Source organism: Ctenopharyngodon idella, chromosome 23, assembly GCF_019924925.1.
Source record: "Ctenopharyngodon idella isolate HZGC_01 chromosome 23, HZGC01, whole genome shotgun sequence".
NCBI classification, from domain to species: Eukaryota; Metazoa; Chordata; class Actinopteri; order Cypriniformes; family Xenocyprididae; genus Ctenopharyngodon; species Ctenopharyngodon idella.
Genome location: NC_067242.1, coordinates 6,507,698 through 6,521,241, shown reverse-complemented (window position 1 = coordinate 6,521,241; position 13,544 = coordinate 6,507,698). Strand labels below are relative to the sequence as shown.

Sequence of the window (13,544 nt, the reverse complement as noted above, 5' to 3'; positions counted from 1 at the left end):
TTTTGTATTAATTGTTTTAATGAAAGATGGATTACTTTACACACACTATTAAATTCACTAAAGGAACGTTTTATGGCAAATTTCTCCATGAATGAATTATATTGAATACATCTATCAAATCAACAACATATAAAACTTTTTTCTCATACACTCTTGTTTGAAAACTGTCTTCCTATTTACTGTAATGTTCTATTATTCCACAAGGGGGAGCCATGAGAAGTTAACCTTTTAATCAGTAATCTTCCTCTGATGGTGTGCTTTTACAGACAACACAGGAATAGTCAGTGGGTGTAATAAAGTAAGAAAATGGGAAAATTTATGGGAAAAAGTGTCAAATGAGATTTTAATATTTCTTAGCGAATACAACTAAGTCTAAATTGCTGATCAGTTTATTTAGGTATTTTGATGTTACCACCTTGGCAGATAAGAACGAGGCCTGAAGACCTGAACCATTTCAGAAATGAAGCCATTGCAAAAAAGCCATTTTAATTTTCTGCCATAACCAAATTAGGCTACATAGGCCTGTTTTGTATCTCCTCTCCTAAATCAAACATGATAACACAGAAAAGGTGTCTACTATGTTTTTATGGTCAAGGATTACAATGATATACAACATCATAAACTGTTCAGGTGAATATTAATGGTAAACTCAGTGACATTGTGAGAAGGATTAAAATGAATTTGCAGTATCTGAGAAGATGCAGAAAAAATGTTTCAAGCATATTTCATGTACTCTTAATTTACAATCACTCTCTGGGACCAGAGTTGTCTATTACATTAGTGTCCACAAGGGGGAAGCATTTATTTTCAGTTGATACCTCTCAGAACAGCCCTTCCTCTCCATGAACTGTTACTATACTAACACCAAGACGGACAGAAGCAGGGAAAGCGGACAAGAAGAAGGGTGGATGGAAAAAACAAGTTACCAAAAAACTGGAAAGGCGTCCTGAGAGTAGACCAAAAAAAAAACAGAGCTCTTTCATTTTCTGGCCAGGAACCTTGTGGAAATGTTGACTACCAAAACAAGTTGTTTCCTCTTGTGTGATATGTGAAAATGCATGAAAGTTGGTCCACTTGTACAGTTTGAGAGTCAGCTAATGAACCATGTTAGGGAACAGGTTTTTAAGAAAAATGTTTTTCTTTTTTCTAAAAATGTACATTTATTCACTTCAACTTGATTTGTGTCAACTCCATCAGATGCATTAAAAAGCATATTTTATTTGATCCATCCAACAACAGTGTAAAGTCTTCAATTAGCCTGTAATAATGGTCTTCATTAAAGGAGCCAAGTGAAAAAATACATTCTCTAATTTTTTTTTTTTTTTTCTGGGTTAGGGTAATTATGATCACTCCACTTCCTAAATTCATTAATTCTCTACCCTCCTTTTTAATATTAAACATATATAACCATAGGTAAATCATAATATCATGTAGTTCAGTTGATGTTTTGACAGAGTTGACAAAAACTACATAGGTTCAACTGAGGTTACAACTGACTGACAAGACAACAAATAAAGACAACTATTAAAAAGCCTAATAAAAACCCTAATATTTAACAATTGACCTGTCGCAGGGAGTTTGATTGACAGGTGATCTAACTAGTCATAACGCCGAATCCACTGTTATGTCTGACAAAGCAGTCAGGGGAGTTAGTTATGGTGTCTGAAAAAGCACACCGCCAGAGGAAGACATTGCAGGGACGTTGATTATCCCAGTTATTCAAATAAAAGCATAGTGGAGTATAATGAATCAGCGTGTCGAATAAGCGGTTCGAAGCGCCAAAGTCACGTGATTTCAGCAGTTTGACACACGATCCGAATCATGATTCGACACGCTGATTCATAACGCTCCGAAGCTTCCAGAAGCAGTGTTTTGAAATCGGCCATCACTAAATTAGTCATTATTTTGTTCTTTTTGGCGCACCAAAAATATTCTCGTCGCTTTATAATATTAATATTGAACCACTGTACTCACATGAACTGATTTAAATATGTTTTTAGTACCTTTATAGATCTTGAGAGAGGAAATGTCATTGCTCCCTATGTAGGCCTCACGGAGCCATCGGATTTCAACAAAAATATCTCAATTTGTGTTCCGACGATTAAAGAAGGTCTTACGGGTGTGAAACGGCATGAGGGTGAGTAATTAATGACATTATTTTCATTTTTGGGTGAACTAACCCTTTAAGATAACTCCACATCAGCTACATAAATTAATCAACTAACCATTCAGAAAAGTCCTGTTGCTTTCTACATGTTGTCACTTCTTCTTGAGTCTCTCCATCATTGTCCAACTTCGGTTTGAACATAAAAGTCTGAACAGTTTCTGACATTTTCAGTGAGTCTGCATGAGGTAATCGGCGCTGCTGAGGCTGTGTGCTAAAACAGGAGCTCTTGAAGCTCCGCCCTCTTCTTGGGATCAGCAGCTCATTTGCATTTAAAGGGCCACACACAAAAACGGAGTGTTTTTGCTCACCCTTAAAAACCATATATGGCATCTAATGGTAAATTCTTGTGACACTGTACATGTGATAATCCTGTTATAATTAGCTTTGCTCATTTGATGTGTGTGTAACATGTACAGAAAGCTTCCTGTTAAATACATATATTGTTTATTAGAATTCATACAAAATTGTTTGTTTACATACACTTGATATAACTGCCTAATTGAAATGTGAGTGCTTTTCCCCTTGTGGTGATATCATCATGAGCCAACATAATTTCCTGTCCCCTCCTCTTCCTCTGGGCATTGTGATTGCATGGAAGAGAGCATGAGTCACTCATAGAGGCTGCTTTTCTGTTGTTTTCATATCAGTGAAACTGCTGCTTGCTGTCCCGTGTCTGTCTCCACAACGCTTCAAAACTCGACGCAGAAAACTGACCAGTTACATGTGGTAAGCATTTGTTGTAGGCTAGCTACTATTGCATTAGGCCTACAGGTTATTACAGGTCAAGTGCTTAGTGTGTTTGTCTTGAGAATGTGGTTTTGTACACACGCAACAGCTGTTCTTAAGCAGTCCTTCACTATGGCAAACACAGAGATGTGAAACAATCCTGATAACCACAAGATAAACTGTGGTTTTCCTGAGACACAAATGCAGTCATACAGTGCCTATATGAAGACATGTCCTCTTTTGACTTTTGCCATATAACCAGATTCTAAACAATTATTTCCCCTTCTTTTGTAAATACTTGAAGTATGCATATCCTAACATAAATCATGATGCATTGATCTGATTGAGCTGTAGAAGCATTTGTTCATCTCTGACCTGCAATCAATAACTGGGCTCAGCTGCGGGAGATTATTCTGAGGAGTGGGAACGCTTAAATGCTGAGAAAGACGACAGTGGTGGAGAGCTCCTTGTGTAAGTGTCGTAGAGCTCTGCTGTAGCGGTCGCTGCCGTACTGCCCTCCGTCTCATGCCCCAGACATCCTTTTCCTGTTTTTATTGCGGTAGGTATTGGCCCAGATATTAAACGGATGTGGGTCACTTCATGCAATGATGCAAGACTGCAGGCCTTCATATGGCCTGGACAAAATGTATGTGAGCCTTAAGTGGCCTACATGTAACATGGCAAATATGGCCCAAATATTTTAATATTACTTTTCTCCTGTTTATTGGGTAGATGATATATCTATGGTGACTCCTCATCCCTGTGCCGCCCTGGAAACCCCTATTTGTTGTATGTAGGTTTCCGTTTGAAAGGCCTTCTAATAATAATAATAATAAGTTTGATTTATATAGCGCCTTTCCAGGGCTCAAGGACGCTTTACAATGTACAGTTATCAAGGAAGAGATAATACAAGTAGAGAATGATGAAAAACAAAGTGTAATGGTAGCCACCTATCATTACACACTTTTAAGTGTAATGGTAGGTTTTGAGTGTTTCAGGTAGGTTTTAGGTGTGTTTCAGGCATAAGGGTAGGTTTTGAGTGTGTTTCAGGTGTAAAGTTAGGTTTTAGGTGGCTTTCAGTGTGGTCTGTCAAAAAAAGACAAATATAATAAGTAAATGATAAAGAATTGGGTCAGGGTTAAGTCTTTTCTATGTTAAAAGTTAATGAGGATAAGCGCGACTTTTCCTCCAAACCACTTCACCAGAAATCCAGCTAATTTCCAGCTAATTTCATTTGTTAAGGTTACGGGTTGGTTTAGGGATCAGTGTTTGGTGTAGTCAGTATAATACTGTGATTGACATGAACAATAAAATCTGGCTTCTGACGTCACACTTGGATGTGGGCCGGGTTGAACGTAGTCTCAGCCTCAGACGTCATGCCCACAGACCGCTGGCTGAACGTCTGATGCATATGGCACACTTATCTGGAAACACTTCAGGAGTTGTGAAGTCGTCATCTGGTTGGTTGAATTCTACAGGATGTCCGGGAGACGCATGTGTCGCGTTCTGCGTGGAAACAAATGCAGTGAAGCCAAACCCCCTTGTGGAAGAACGCAGTCATGTTTACAAGCGCTTACCAGGATCAACTAAATGCTGGATTTTCAAAAGTATGTGAAGTTCGTGGCTCCATTGTTGCAGTAAACTTGCACAACATTCTTAAAATTAATAATTTATAGATGCACGCCGGTCTAATTTTTGAAGGGACATCGACTTTACATTTTCACTCCCCTAAACATGACGCGAAACAAAACGAACTGTGATTGGTTGCGTTACACGTCAGTCAAACGTCCTCTTGGGTGGTCCTTGGCCAATGAAAGCTGCGATAGAGTCCAGAACTTCTGCTGTCAGTCTATGCGAGACTAGTTTGGACCTCCACCACAGGCTGCAGCTAGACGCTTCTTTAATCTATTGAAAAGTTGAAGATACACGGGGCAACTTTTTGAGCAATGTTTGAGCATTGAGAATGAGCAACAAATTTCTATCGGATACTTTAGATCAGTCGTGGGCAATTTTTTGAGATCCTCCAATCAGAATGCTAGCAGCCGATCACGTGATCGGCTTGGAGAGTTCAGAAAAAATTCAAACAAGATGGCGGCCTCTCAGCGGCAGTGTAGCGAAGGAAAGGAGAGGGAACTTATATCTTTTTATGCTGGTAAGTTGTCATGTGTCAACCCAAAACAGCGAATTTACCTAATTTAATGCTTAAGATACCAACAGATGTACCTAGGCATGTAATTTAGCCATAGAATATTTTTAGTTAAATGCTAAAAAACCGCGTTACATGTAACTTCAATGGCGTAGGCCGTTGGGAGTATGGCACATGAAAGTAGCTTTTTGACACAGGTTCGAATCCAATACATTATACACAAAAGTAAAAAAAATAATAATAATGAAACATTACATATACACAACTAACAATCTGTATAAACCCATGGGTGCTTAAAGGGGTCATGAACTGTGTTGTTTTATTGTTTTATAATGTTTCCTTGGGTGCACTTATAATGTTAGTATGCTTTTTACATCAAAAATTGTCATAATTTAGAAACGAAAGGCATTTTTCCTACCCTGATTTTAGCCCTCTGATTTGAACGCTCTGTTTTAAGGGGCGTGTCTGCTGTGAGACTTCAGTGGAAACGCCCACTGCTGTGATTGGCTAACATCTTTGCATATGAAATAACTAAATATTACTCTCTCGAAAACTTTTAGCACGTTTTTACTATTACAGCTCTCAAAGGTTAACTAATCGTGAAAAGTGTTGATTTTATTTAGATCTACAGCATTGTATTTAGATCGTGGCATGAAAGGTTGCAGTGATGAACATTGTAGCTGATCACAAACATGTTGTTGAGCACATGAAAGCAGTGATCTCGTCATTACAACTCAATTTCTGCACACTAACGAATGCTTTCATCTTCACTAACAGTGCAAACGTGATACAACTAAGAGATTCATTGAATAAAACGGGCATAGAACTCAGTTGCTGATAAACTCGCACTGTTTGATAGTTCCAGCGCACGCCGTTTGATTGACAGCTCCAGCAATTGCGTTCTTTGATCGCTTTCTTTACATAATTTAATCACCAGATAACAGATCATAATAACAGATTATTTTCATCCTACTAAGAGAAACAACGTGAAGTTGAGCGTTTAGTCACTGGTTTGATTTACTGACACAGACAAAGAACATCTGACTGTACATGAATCATTATATATCAGATCAGGTATTAGAATGAACACAGTTACTTACATGTTGTTGCATTACTGTCGAGTCCATATCGTAAAAGTCTGTTTGCAAAGCCTGTACCAAAATGTGATTGATTTACCAAAGAATCCAGAGTGAAATGTACCGAATACAAATAAATAAAGCTTAACTGAGACATTAACATTGTTGAACATAAATCACCATATTCCTAGCATTAGGATCCTTTCAAAGGTAATGTTATTTTTAGTCCTGTATCGCTCTTCTCTCCTCCTCATCTCACTAACACGCCAGTGGGCGGGGCTAACGTTACAATGATGAAGTAGGCGTTGGTTTCTTCTGTGGAGGCGGGGTTTCACCTACCTATGACGTCATAGATAGGCACATTCCAGGATCAGTCGTTGGATGGGTCTGGTGTCAATAAAAGCTTTTATTGGAATAACAAGGAAGTTTCCAGTTCTTAAACTTACAGGATATTCTTATAGTATGGTTATCAGTTCATGACCCCTCTAAACACACCATATAAAAATGAAAAAGGAACAGAAAAGTTAAGAATCATTCAGCTGCTATTCCCCCTTCCCCCAGACAAAACTACCAATGGTTCAGTCCAATAAGGGGCATGCTAATGCTATAAAAACCCATCCACATGGTCTGTTTGATGGTGCAGAATGAGACTGGAAGGCCAAAAGCCAAAACGAAAGGTTTGGGGGGAATTCTCACAAGAAATAAATGTAATTCTGACTGAAATTAAACCGTGTTGTGACATTCTTTAAAAGAATAACTGATTGAACAAAATGTTGGCCAAAAACAACAACATAGTATCATACTCATTTGAAACAGGCAAAACAATTACACACCACCACCACAGTTTAAAAGATGGTAAATGCCGGCATAATCAAGTAATGATGTGTGCATGTGTATCAAGTCCATGTAATTTCTTGTTCTGTGGTTTTTGTTGTACATGATTGTACACATGTTGTACACCAGTTTTTGTAGATCATGAGGAAGTGGTTTTGCTTGCATGCAACTTGTATCCAAGAGTTGTGTCGTGTGATGATTAAGTGAAAAGATGTGTGCTTTAACTGTGTGATCTCTCTTGATATGTGAACTACATATCTGGTAGTAGGTCTGTTTTTGCCAAATACTGCAAGTATGCACATCCTGAGGTACATCATGATGTATTGATCTGTTTGAAGATCAGAGCTGTAGAAACATTTGTTCATCTGATACATCAAACCTGCAGTCTCAACAATACTGCAAGTTATACAACTTGCTTCTTACTTACTTCTTAAAACATAAAAATAATAAAAATAAATAATAAAAACTGTACTTCTTGAAACGATTAAAAATTCAAATTAATAGCATCCATACCAGCATACAAGTTAACATAATTCTTGTAGTGAATGTGTAAATACACATTTTCATGAAATAAATTCAATCTGTATTACTTCAAGTCTGTGTTTTTGTGCATGTACACTTTTAAATGTAAACAAATTTATATTGTATGAATATATGATGTCATCTTAAACTGTACACACTATAAATTAATGTGTATTGTTTAACTTTTATGATATTACTCTGGCAGTGAAGCTGATGAGTGCATTTAACCAGTCAGATGAGAAAACACCAGTCAAAGCTGTGGGAAAATATACAAGTGGGGGAAAAAGACAGAGATAGACATTGACAAGAAATGATTTTAGGATACAAATTTATGCAAATATTTTTACACTTACAAATTTGTGCCCACTTATACAAAAATACAAAGAAATCTTAATCTTTTGCACTTGCAAAAGAAATGAATGTCGCTTCATACAGTATCTCATCTCATCCACAGATCGTGAACACTGTCCATTGACTGATTTATTAATATTGCACACATAACTGGAAACACTAATCATAGCCTGACTCTCCAATGTGGCACTTGTGTTTGAAAAAGTACTGTTGTTCATATTAATTGTACGTGTGCTTAAGAAAAATGAACCGCATCTGACAGTTCAGCAGGCTTTAAAGGCAACGTTCACACTGTCAGTCAAATCTGATTATTTCTGTATTCAATTGGAATATGATCTAAATTAGTGTTATTACTGTACCAAAATTTCATCAGTCGGTACCAATAAGTCAAATTTCACGGTTCTTGGGACCAACTTTGCCACACACACACAGAAATTAGCTTTTAATTTTAATGCTTTTAATGACTATAAATAAATAGATGAAAACTTTGGTATTTAGCCTTCAAATACTGTTCAGTTAATAAGAAAAGTTAGTAATAAAACGAAAATCAAAGAAACATTACAGGTAACAGAACAAGCAGAAGTTTTATTGCACTTACACAGCAAGACTTAATGCACAGATCTATTTTGACATATCTGACCATCATTGCTGTGGTTTTTCTCTGTCAAACAGATCCAATCCCACAATTTAATACAGTTGTCACTCCTGAAATTTTGCAATGTGTACTTAGCGACATGAAAAATAAAACTTATATTTAAATTATAAATGGGTTATACAAACTTGATTCCAAAAAAGTTGGGACACTGTACAAATTGTGAATAAAAAAGGAATGCAATAATTTACAAATCTCATAAACTTATATTTTATTCACAATAGAATATAGATAGCATATCAAATGTTGAAAGTGAGACATTTTGAAATGTCATGCCAAATATTGGCTCATTTTGGATTTCATGAGAGCTACACATTCCAAAAAAGTTGGGACAGGTAGCAATAAGAGGCCGGAAAGTTAAATGTACATATAAGGAACAGCTGGAGGACCAATTTGCAACTTATTAGGTCAATTGGCAACATGATTGGGTATAAAAAGAGCCTCTCAGAGTGGCAGTGTCTCTCAGAAGTCAAGATGGGCAGAGGATCACCAATTCCCCCAATGCTGCGGCGAAAAATAGTGGAGCAATATCAGAAAGGAGTTTCTCAGAGAAAAATTGCAAAGAGTTTGAAGTTATCATCATCTACAGTGCATAATATCATCCAAAGATTCAGAGAATCTGGAACAATCTCTGTGCGTAAGGGTCAAGGCCGGAAAACCATACTGGATGCCCGTGATCTTCGGGCCCTTAGACGGCACTGCATCACATACAGGAATGCTACTGTAATGGAAATCACAACATGGGCTCAGGAATACTTCCAGAAAACATTGTCGGTGAACACAATCCACCGTGCCATTCGCCGTTGCCGGCTAAAACTCTATAGGTCAAAAAAGAAGCCATATCTAAACATGATCCAGAAGCGCAGGTGTTTTCTCTGGGCCAAGGCTCAAGGCTTAATTTTACTTAATACTGTTTTATTTATCCGCTATATTGACAAGACCGTTTTGAAGGATATTGGTTTACTTATGGCCTTTCTGTGCACTTGAGCTCAACTGAGACTTGACGTTTAAAAGGTTGTTGTGTCGACCTTGATTTATTGCAGCATTGAGTTGTTCAGTTTTATTTTGATTTTAGAAAATAAACTTGATTTCTCATCTTACAAATCAATTGTTTCTTATTTTCACTGGCATGTCTCTCAGGACTAGTGCATCTCTGAGCCTACCTTCAGCATGAGTAAAATACTGTTAAAATCAGATACTTTAAGACTTTTACTCAAGTCATATTGTAATTGGTTACTTGTAACTTGTTGTGGAGTCATTTTCGATGTAAGGTATCTGTACTTTTACTCAAGTATAGTTTTACACCTCTGCTTTATGAAAAATGTCATTAGATACATCAAAAGACCTGAAAGGTTGAGAGAGAGGTGAAGGGCTTCATACTTGCAGACAGCAGAGGTTTCTGTGGCTTCTTCAACATCCGCTGCTGACTCACGTTTCTGAAAGTCAACACAAAAACACAATTACAAGTCACGTAACCAAATAAAAAGTTGCTGTTGCCGTTTGCTGAATATGGACATCATATTCATCGATAAAAGAATAAATGTAAGCAGTACTTGCCCTCCGGCATTTACAGACGTAAACAACCCCCTGAGATGACGAGAGGAATTAATGCACATAGCCAGAGGAGTTGAGATGAGTTTTTGAGAGGTTTTGGGGTGGAGGAGCATGGTGGCGTTATAGTGGAGGAAAATGATGCTTCTATAGGATACAACAAGGACAGAAAATGATAGAGGGTTATACACTGCAAATCAAATGACCCATCACACAAACCTTATTGTTAAACATTAAAGGCAAACACACATAACAGACAAATTATAGTAACACACTCACTCACCGTTGACAACAAGCGTAGCATTCACCTCATACGTGTCCTTTCCAAAGAAGGCTTGTGCTGTATAGAGTCCTGATCTGGAGCTGTTAACATTCTGAATGGTTACAGACACGCGTCCTTCCTCAACCAGCAGTGAAACTCCAGGTGGAGGGGTTTCCTCGTAGGTCCAAGGGTGCTGTGCAATAACACTGGTCTCTTCCTGGTTGTCTTGTTTAAAAGTAATCTTCACTGGATCTGCTTTCTCCACTTCATCTATGTCGAAGTGTAGCGTAACATTCTGTCTATGGGTTGCCTCGAACTTCGACCCAGCAACAATCAGAGCTGGAAATCAGAACCACTGCATTAGAAGAACAGAAACTGACAGTACCGTTTCTTTTGGTTATACAAGTGTCAGGCCATTAAATCAATTGACCTACCTGAAAGAAGTGCCAAACTGATAGTGACAATGGTTTTCATCTTCAAGATTAAAATTCCGGAAAATGACCAAAATTAGCTCTGAAAAATTCTTCCCCAGTTTGTTTTAAAGCATTAGGCTGAGGAGCTCCGTGACCGTCTTTGCTAGCTATGCAGACCACATTCATTAAGTTAAATCTATGTAAAGTCCAGTTCAAGGAGGAAATAGTGGCTTGCTTAAAGCACTGCAAGCTGTCACAGACTGAACTGCACTTTCCGCCTACATGCTTCCCACAACCATACTGGTTTGGCTCACTGATGATGTCAAATCATCACAGCCAATCGCTAGGTCTTAACCAGTTCTTTGGGGTGGAGTCTGGATCGAGAAAAAAAAAAAAACCAGTTTGGTTATAATAGAAGAATATGATTTAACAAAAAAAAAAAAACCCTAGCTTATTTATCTTTATGTTTTTTTCTTATTATTTGCCTATTTCCTTGTAATTTACTCTTGCACCTGATCCTGCTGTTATAATGTAATGATGTTTTGTTGTCGCCATGTTTTTACAAGATTAAATTAGTAAAAAAAAAAAGTACTGCCCTGTCCCTCTACTTTCCGCTTGTCACTATCGCCACCTATAGTGCTGATCACAGATTGCAGAACTCTTCCAGTTTGTTTTCCCTCGTTTTAAAGTATTTCAATAATTAAACTCGAGAGTTTTTATTTTTATTTTATTTTATTGCAGGGGTATGGTTAGGGTTGTGTATCTATAATAACGTATAGCATCTATGTGGCCAAAAAAAAAAAAAAACTGGGCGGATATTCCCTCATCCTTTATAAGCAATTCTAAATTCCTACTTTTTAAAAGCAAAACCTGCTTGTTTGCTTGTTAACAATTTAGACGGTTGATGTGAAATATTGCACAGTTTCTTAAACAGCAATAGGGAATATATTAGTCTGCGTGAACAGATTGACACTTAGATTAAAGGTCATTGCGTTCTGCGTTTCTTAATGTAACAGATTAATTACTCTTGGATGTTAAAATCCTTTACTTACTTGCGACATCGAAGGTTTCTGAAGAGAGAACGATTAGCAAGCATTTTCAGTCTTATGGCTTCTTCTTTTGGTTTTTGGCGAATTCTTATAGCTGCCGTTCGTTGTTCGAATTATCATTACATTCGGGCTGCGTTCCACTCCAAATTTTTATGCCCTTCACTGCTAACTTCCCTCCGTCTCGCGAGCCGCGTTTCCACCCCAGGAACTAACTTTGGGGTAGTGCTCGGTGTTTTTCGACCGCAGGAACCAGGGTCTAAATGAAGTTACTGTGATGCGTTTGCAAGTGGACTTCACCTATTACTCTTAAGTGAGATTCCAATCCGAAGGGAGCGAACATGTTCAGTTCGAATGGGAACATAGATACATCACTTCTTCACAGGAAGTGGAGAGGGAAAATCACCTAACTGTCATTTCGCATCGCGTGACCTACAATGGAGCAGAGCCGTTGAAAGAGTTTAAAACGGATCTGCGATGGACGAATTTATGTATGCGTTTTGAGTATTCATAGATTTTGGAAGCAGAGTAGGCTATTTATGAATGGTTATGGCGATGAATGTTACATATTCTATTGTACGAATAGGCAAGTAAAAGTGCTGAAAAGCAGCTGAGGCTCTGTCATTTTTTATTTTACTTTATTTACCTCAGAAGTGTTTACTATGCGGCTGCGCGTGGAAAATAAAGTGCACGAGACCAGACCATGGATTAAAGGATTATTAGTTCACTTCCAAATAAAAATTTCCTGATAATTTACTCACCCCCATGTCATTAAACGATACCAGACGAGGAATAAAGGTCTTATCTAGCGAAACGATCGGTCATTTTCTAAAAAAAAAAAAAATAAGTAAATAAAAATACATATGCTTTATAAACACAAATGATCGCATCGGAAGTGCTTCCGCCAAACCGCATTGCGTATTCTTCAAAAAGCTTATGCTGTCCTACACCTTCCCTGTTCTACTTACGGAAAAAATGGAACTGGCGCCGCGTTCGTTCCGTAATTTTTTTTATATATATATTTACGGTAGGAAATTTACAAAATATCTTCATGGAACAAGATCTTTACTTAATATCCTAATGATTTTCGGCATAAGAGAAAAATTTTGACCCATACAATGTATTGTTGGCTATTGCTACAAATATACCTGCCTTATGACTGGTTTTGTGGTCCAGAGTCACAAATATGTTTAAAATATCACTAAAATAAATATTTCTTGTACTTAATTTTGTGTTTATAAAACTATTCGTTTTACATGTTAATAATTAGTTTGTAATGGGGTTTTTTTTCCTTCAGAATATCAGGATAATTGCCATTGATTATCCAGAATTGTGCAGCTCTACTTCCACTGTAACTTTACCTGTGCTAATTTCAACTCGGAGTGGGAGAGCTGTAGAGCTGTAAAGTCCCACCCCAGCTAGTAAACAATCGGAGAGGCTCTCAGAGTTGAACTTAGTGTAATACTCGCACTGCTCCGAGCGGGATTCGAACCGGTGTTTCCACCGGGAGGTGGGCGCCTTATAAGGACGCCTTTAGCATCAGTCGCTAGTGTGCCTCTTGAGACCAGGGAGTGAGGTTTTACTTGCACAGCTCTTTACTAGCTGGCCTCCTTTACACTCACCCCCCTAAACCTCACTCCCATCCGGGTCACGGCACCAATGTAACTGGTCTCTTATGCTCTTTGCGTTGTGTTGTGTCAGTAAAGCTAATGCTTCAAAAAATCGTCTCCCATCAATTTATTCACTAAGAAAACACTGATAAAACACTGTAACACAGAGTGAGTTGATATATTCCAGC

At 37.8% G+C, this 13,544-nt stretch overlaps 2 long non-coding RNA genes across 3 annotated transcripts; both read right to left on the bottom strand.

Annotated features, from left to right (window-relative positions):
• Positions 1-7,782: 7,782 nt before the first annotated feature.
• LOC127506282 (uncharacterized) lies at positions 7,783-9,916 on the bottom strand. The gene is made up of 2 exons (XR_007927948.1): positions 9,855-9,916; positions 7,783-9,195 (listed from the first exon to the last, which is right to left on the bottom strand). It is a non-coding gene; the product is annotated as an uncharacterized LOC127506282 (long non-coding RNA).
• A 115-nt stretch (positions 9,917-10,031) lies between these two features.
• Positions 10,032-11,767, bottom strand: LOC127506281 (uncharacterized). 2 transcript variants are annotated; one of them, XR_007927947.1, is made up of 4 exons: positions 11,753-11,767; positions 10,722-11,074; positions 10,309-10,626; positions 10,032-10,172 (listed from the first exon to the last, which is right to left on the bottom strand). It is a non-coding gene; the product is annotated as an uncharacterized LOC127506281 (long non-coding RNA). The 2 variants fall into 2 exon arrangements; XR_007927946.1 differs by lacking the exon at positions 11,753-11,767 and having other exon boundaries at positions 10,722-11,083.
• Between the last annotated feature and the right edge of the window lie 1,777 nt (positions 11,768-13,544).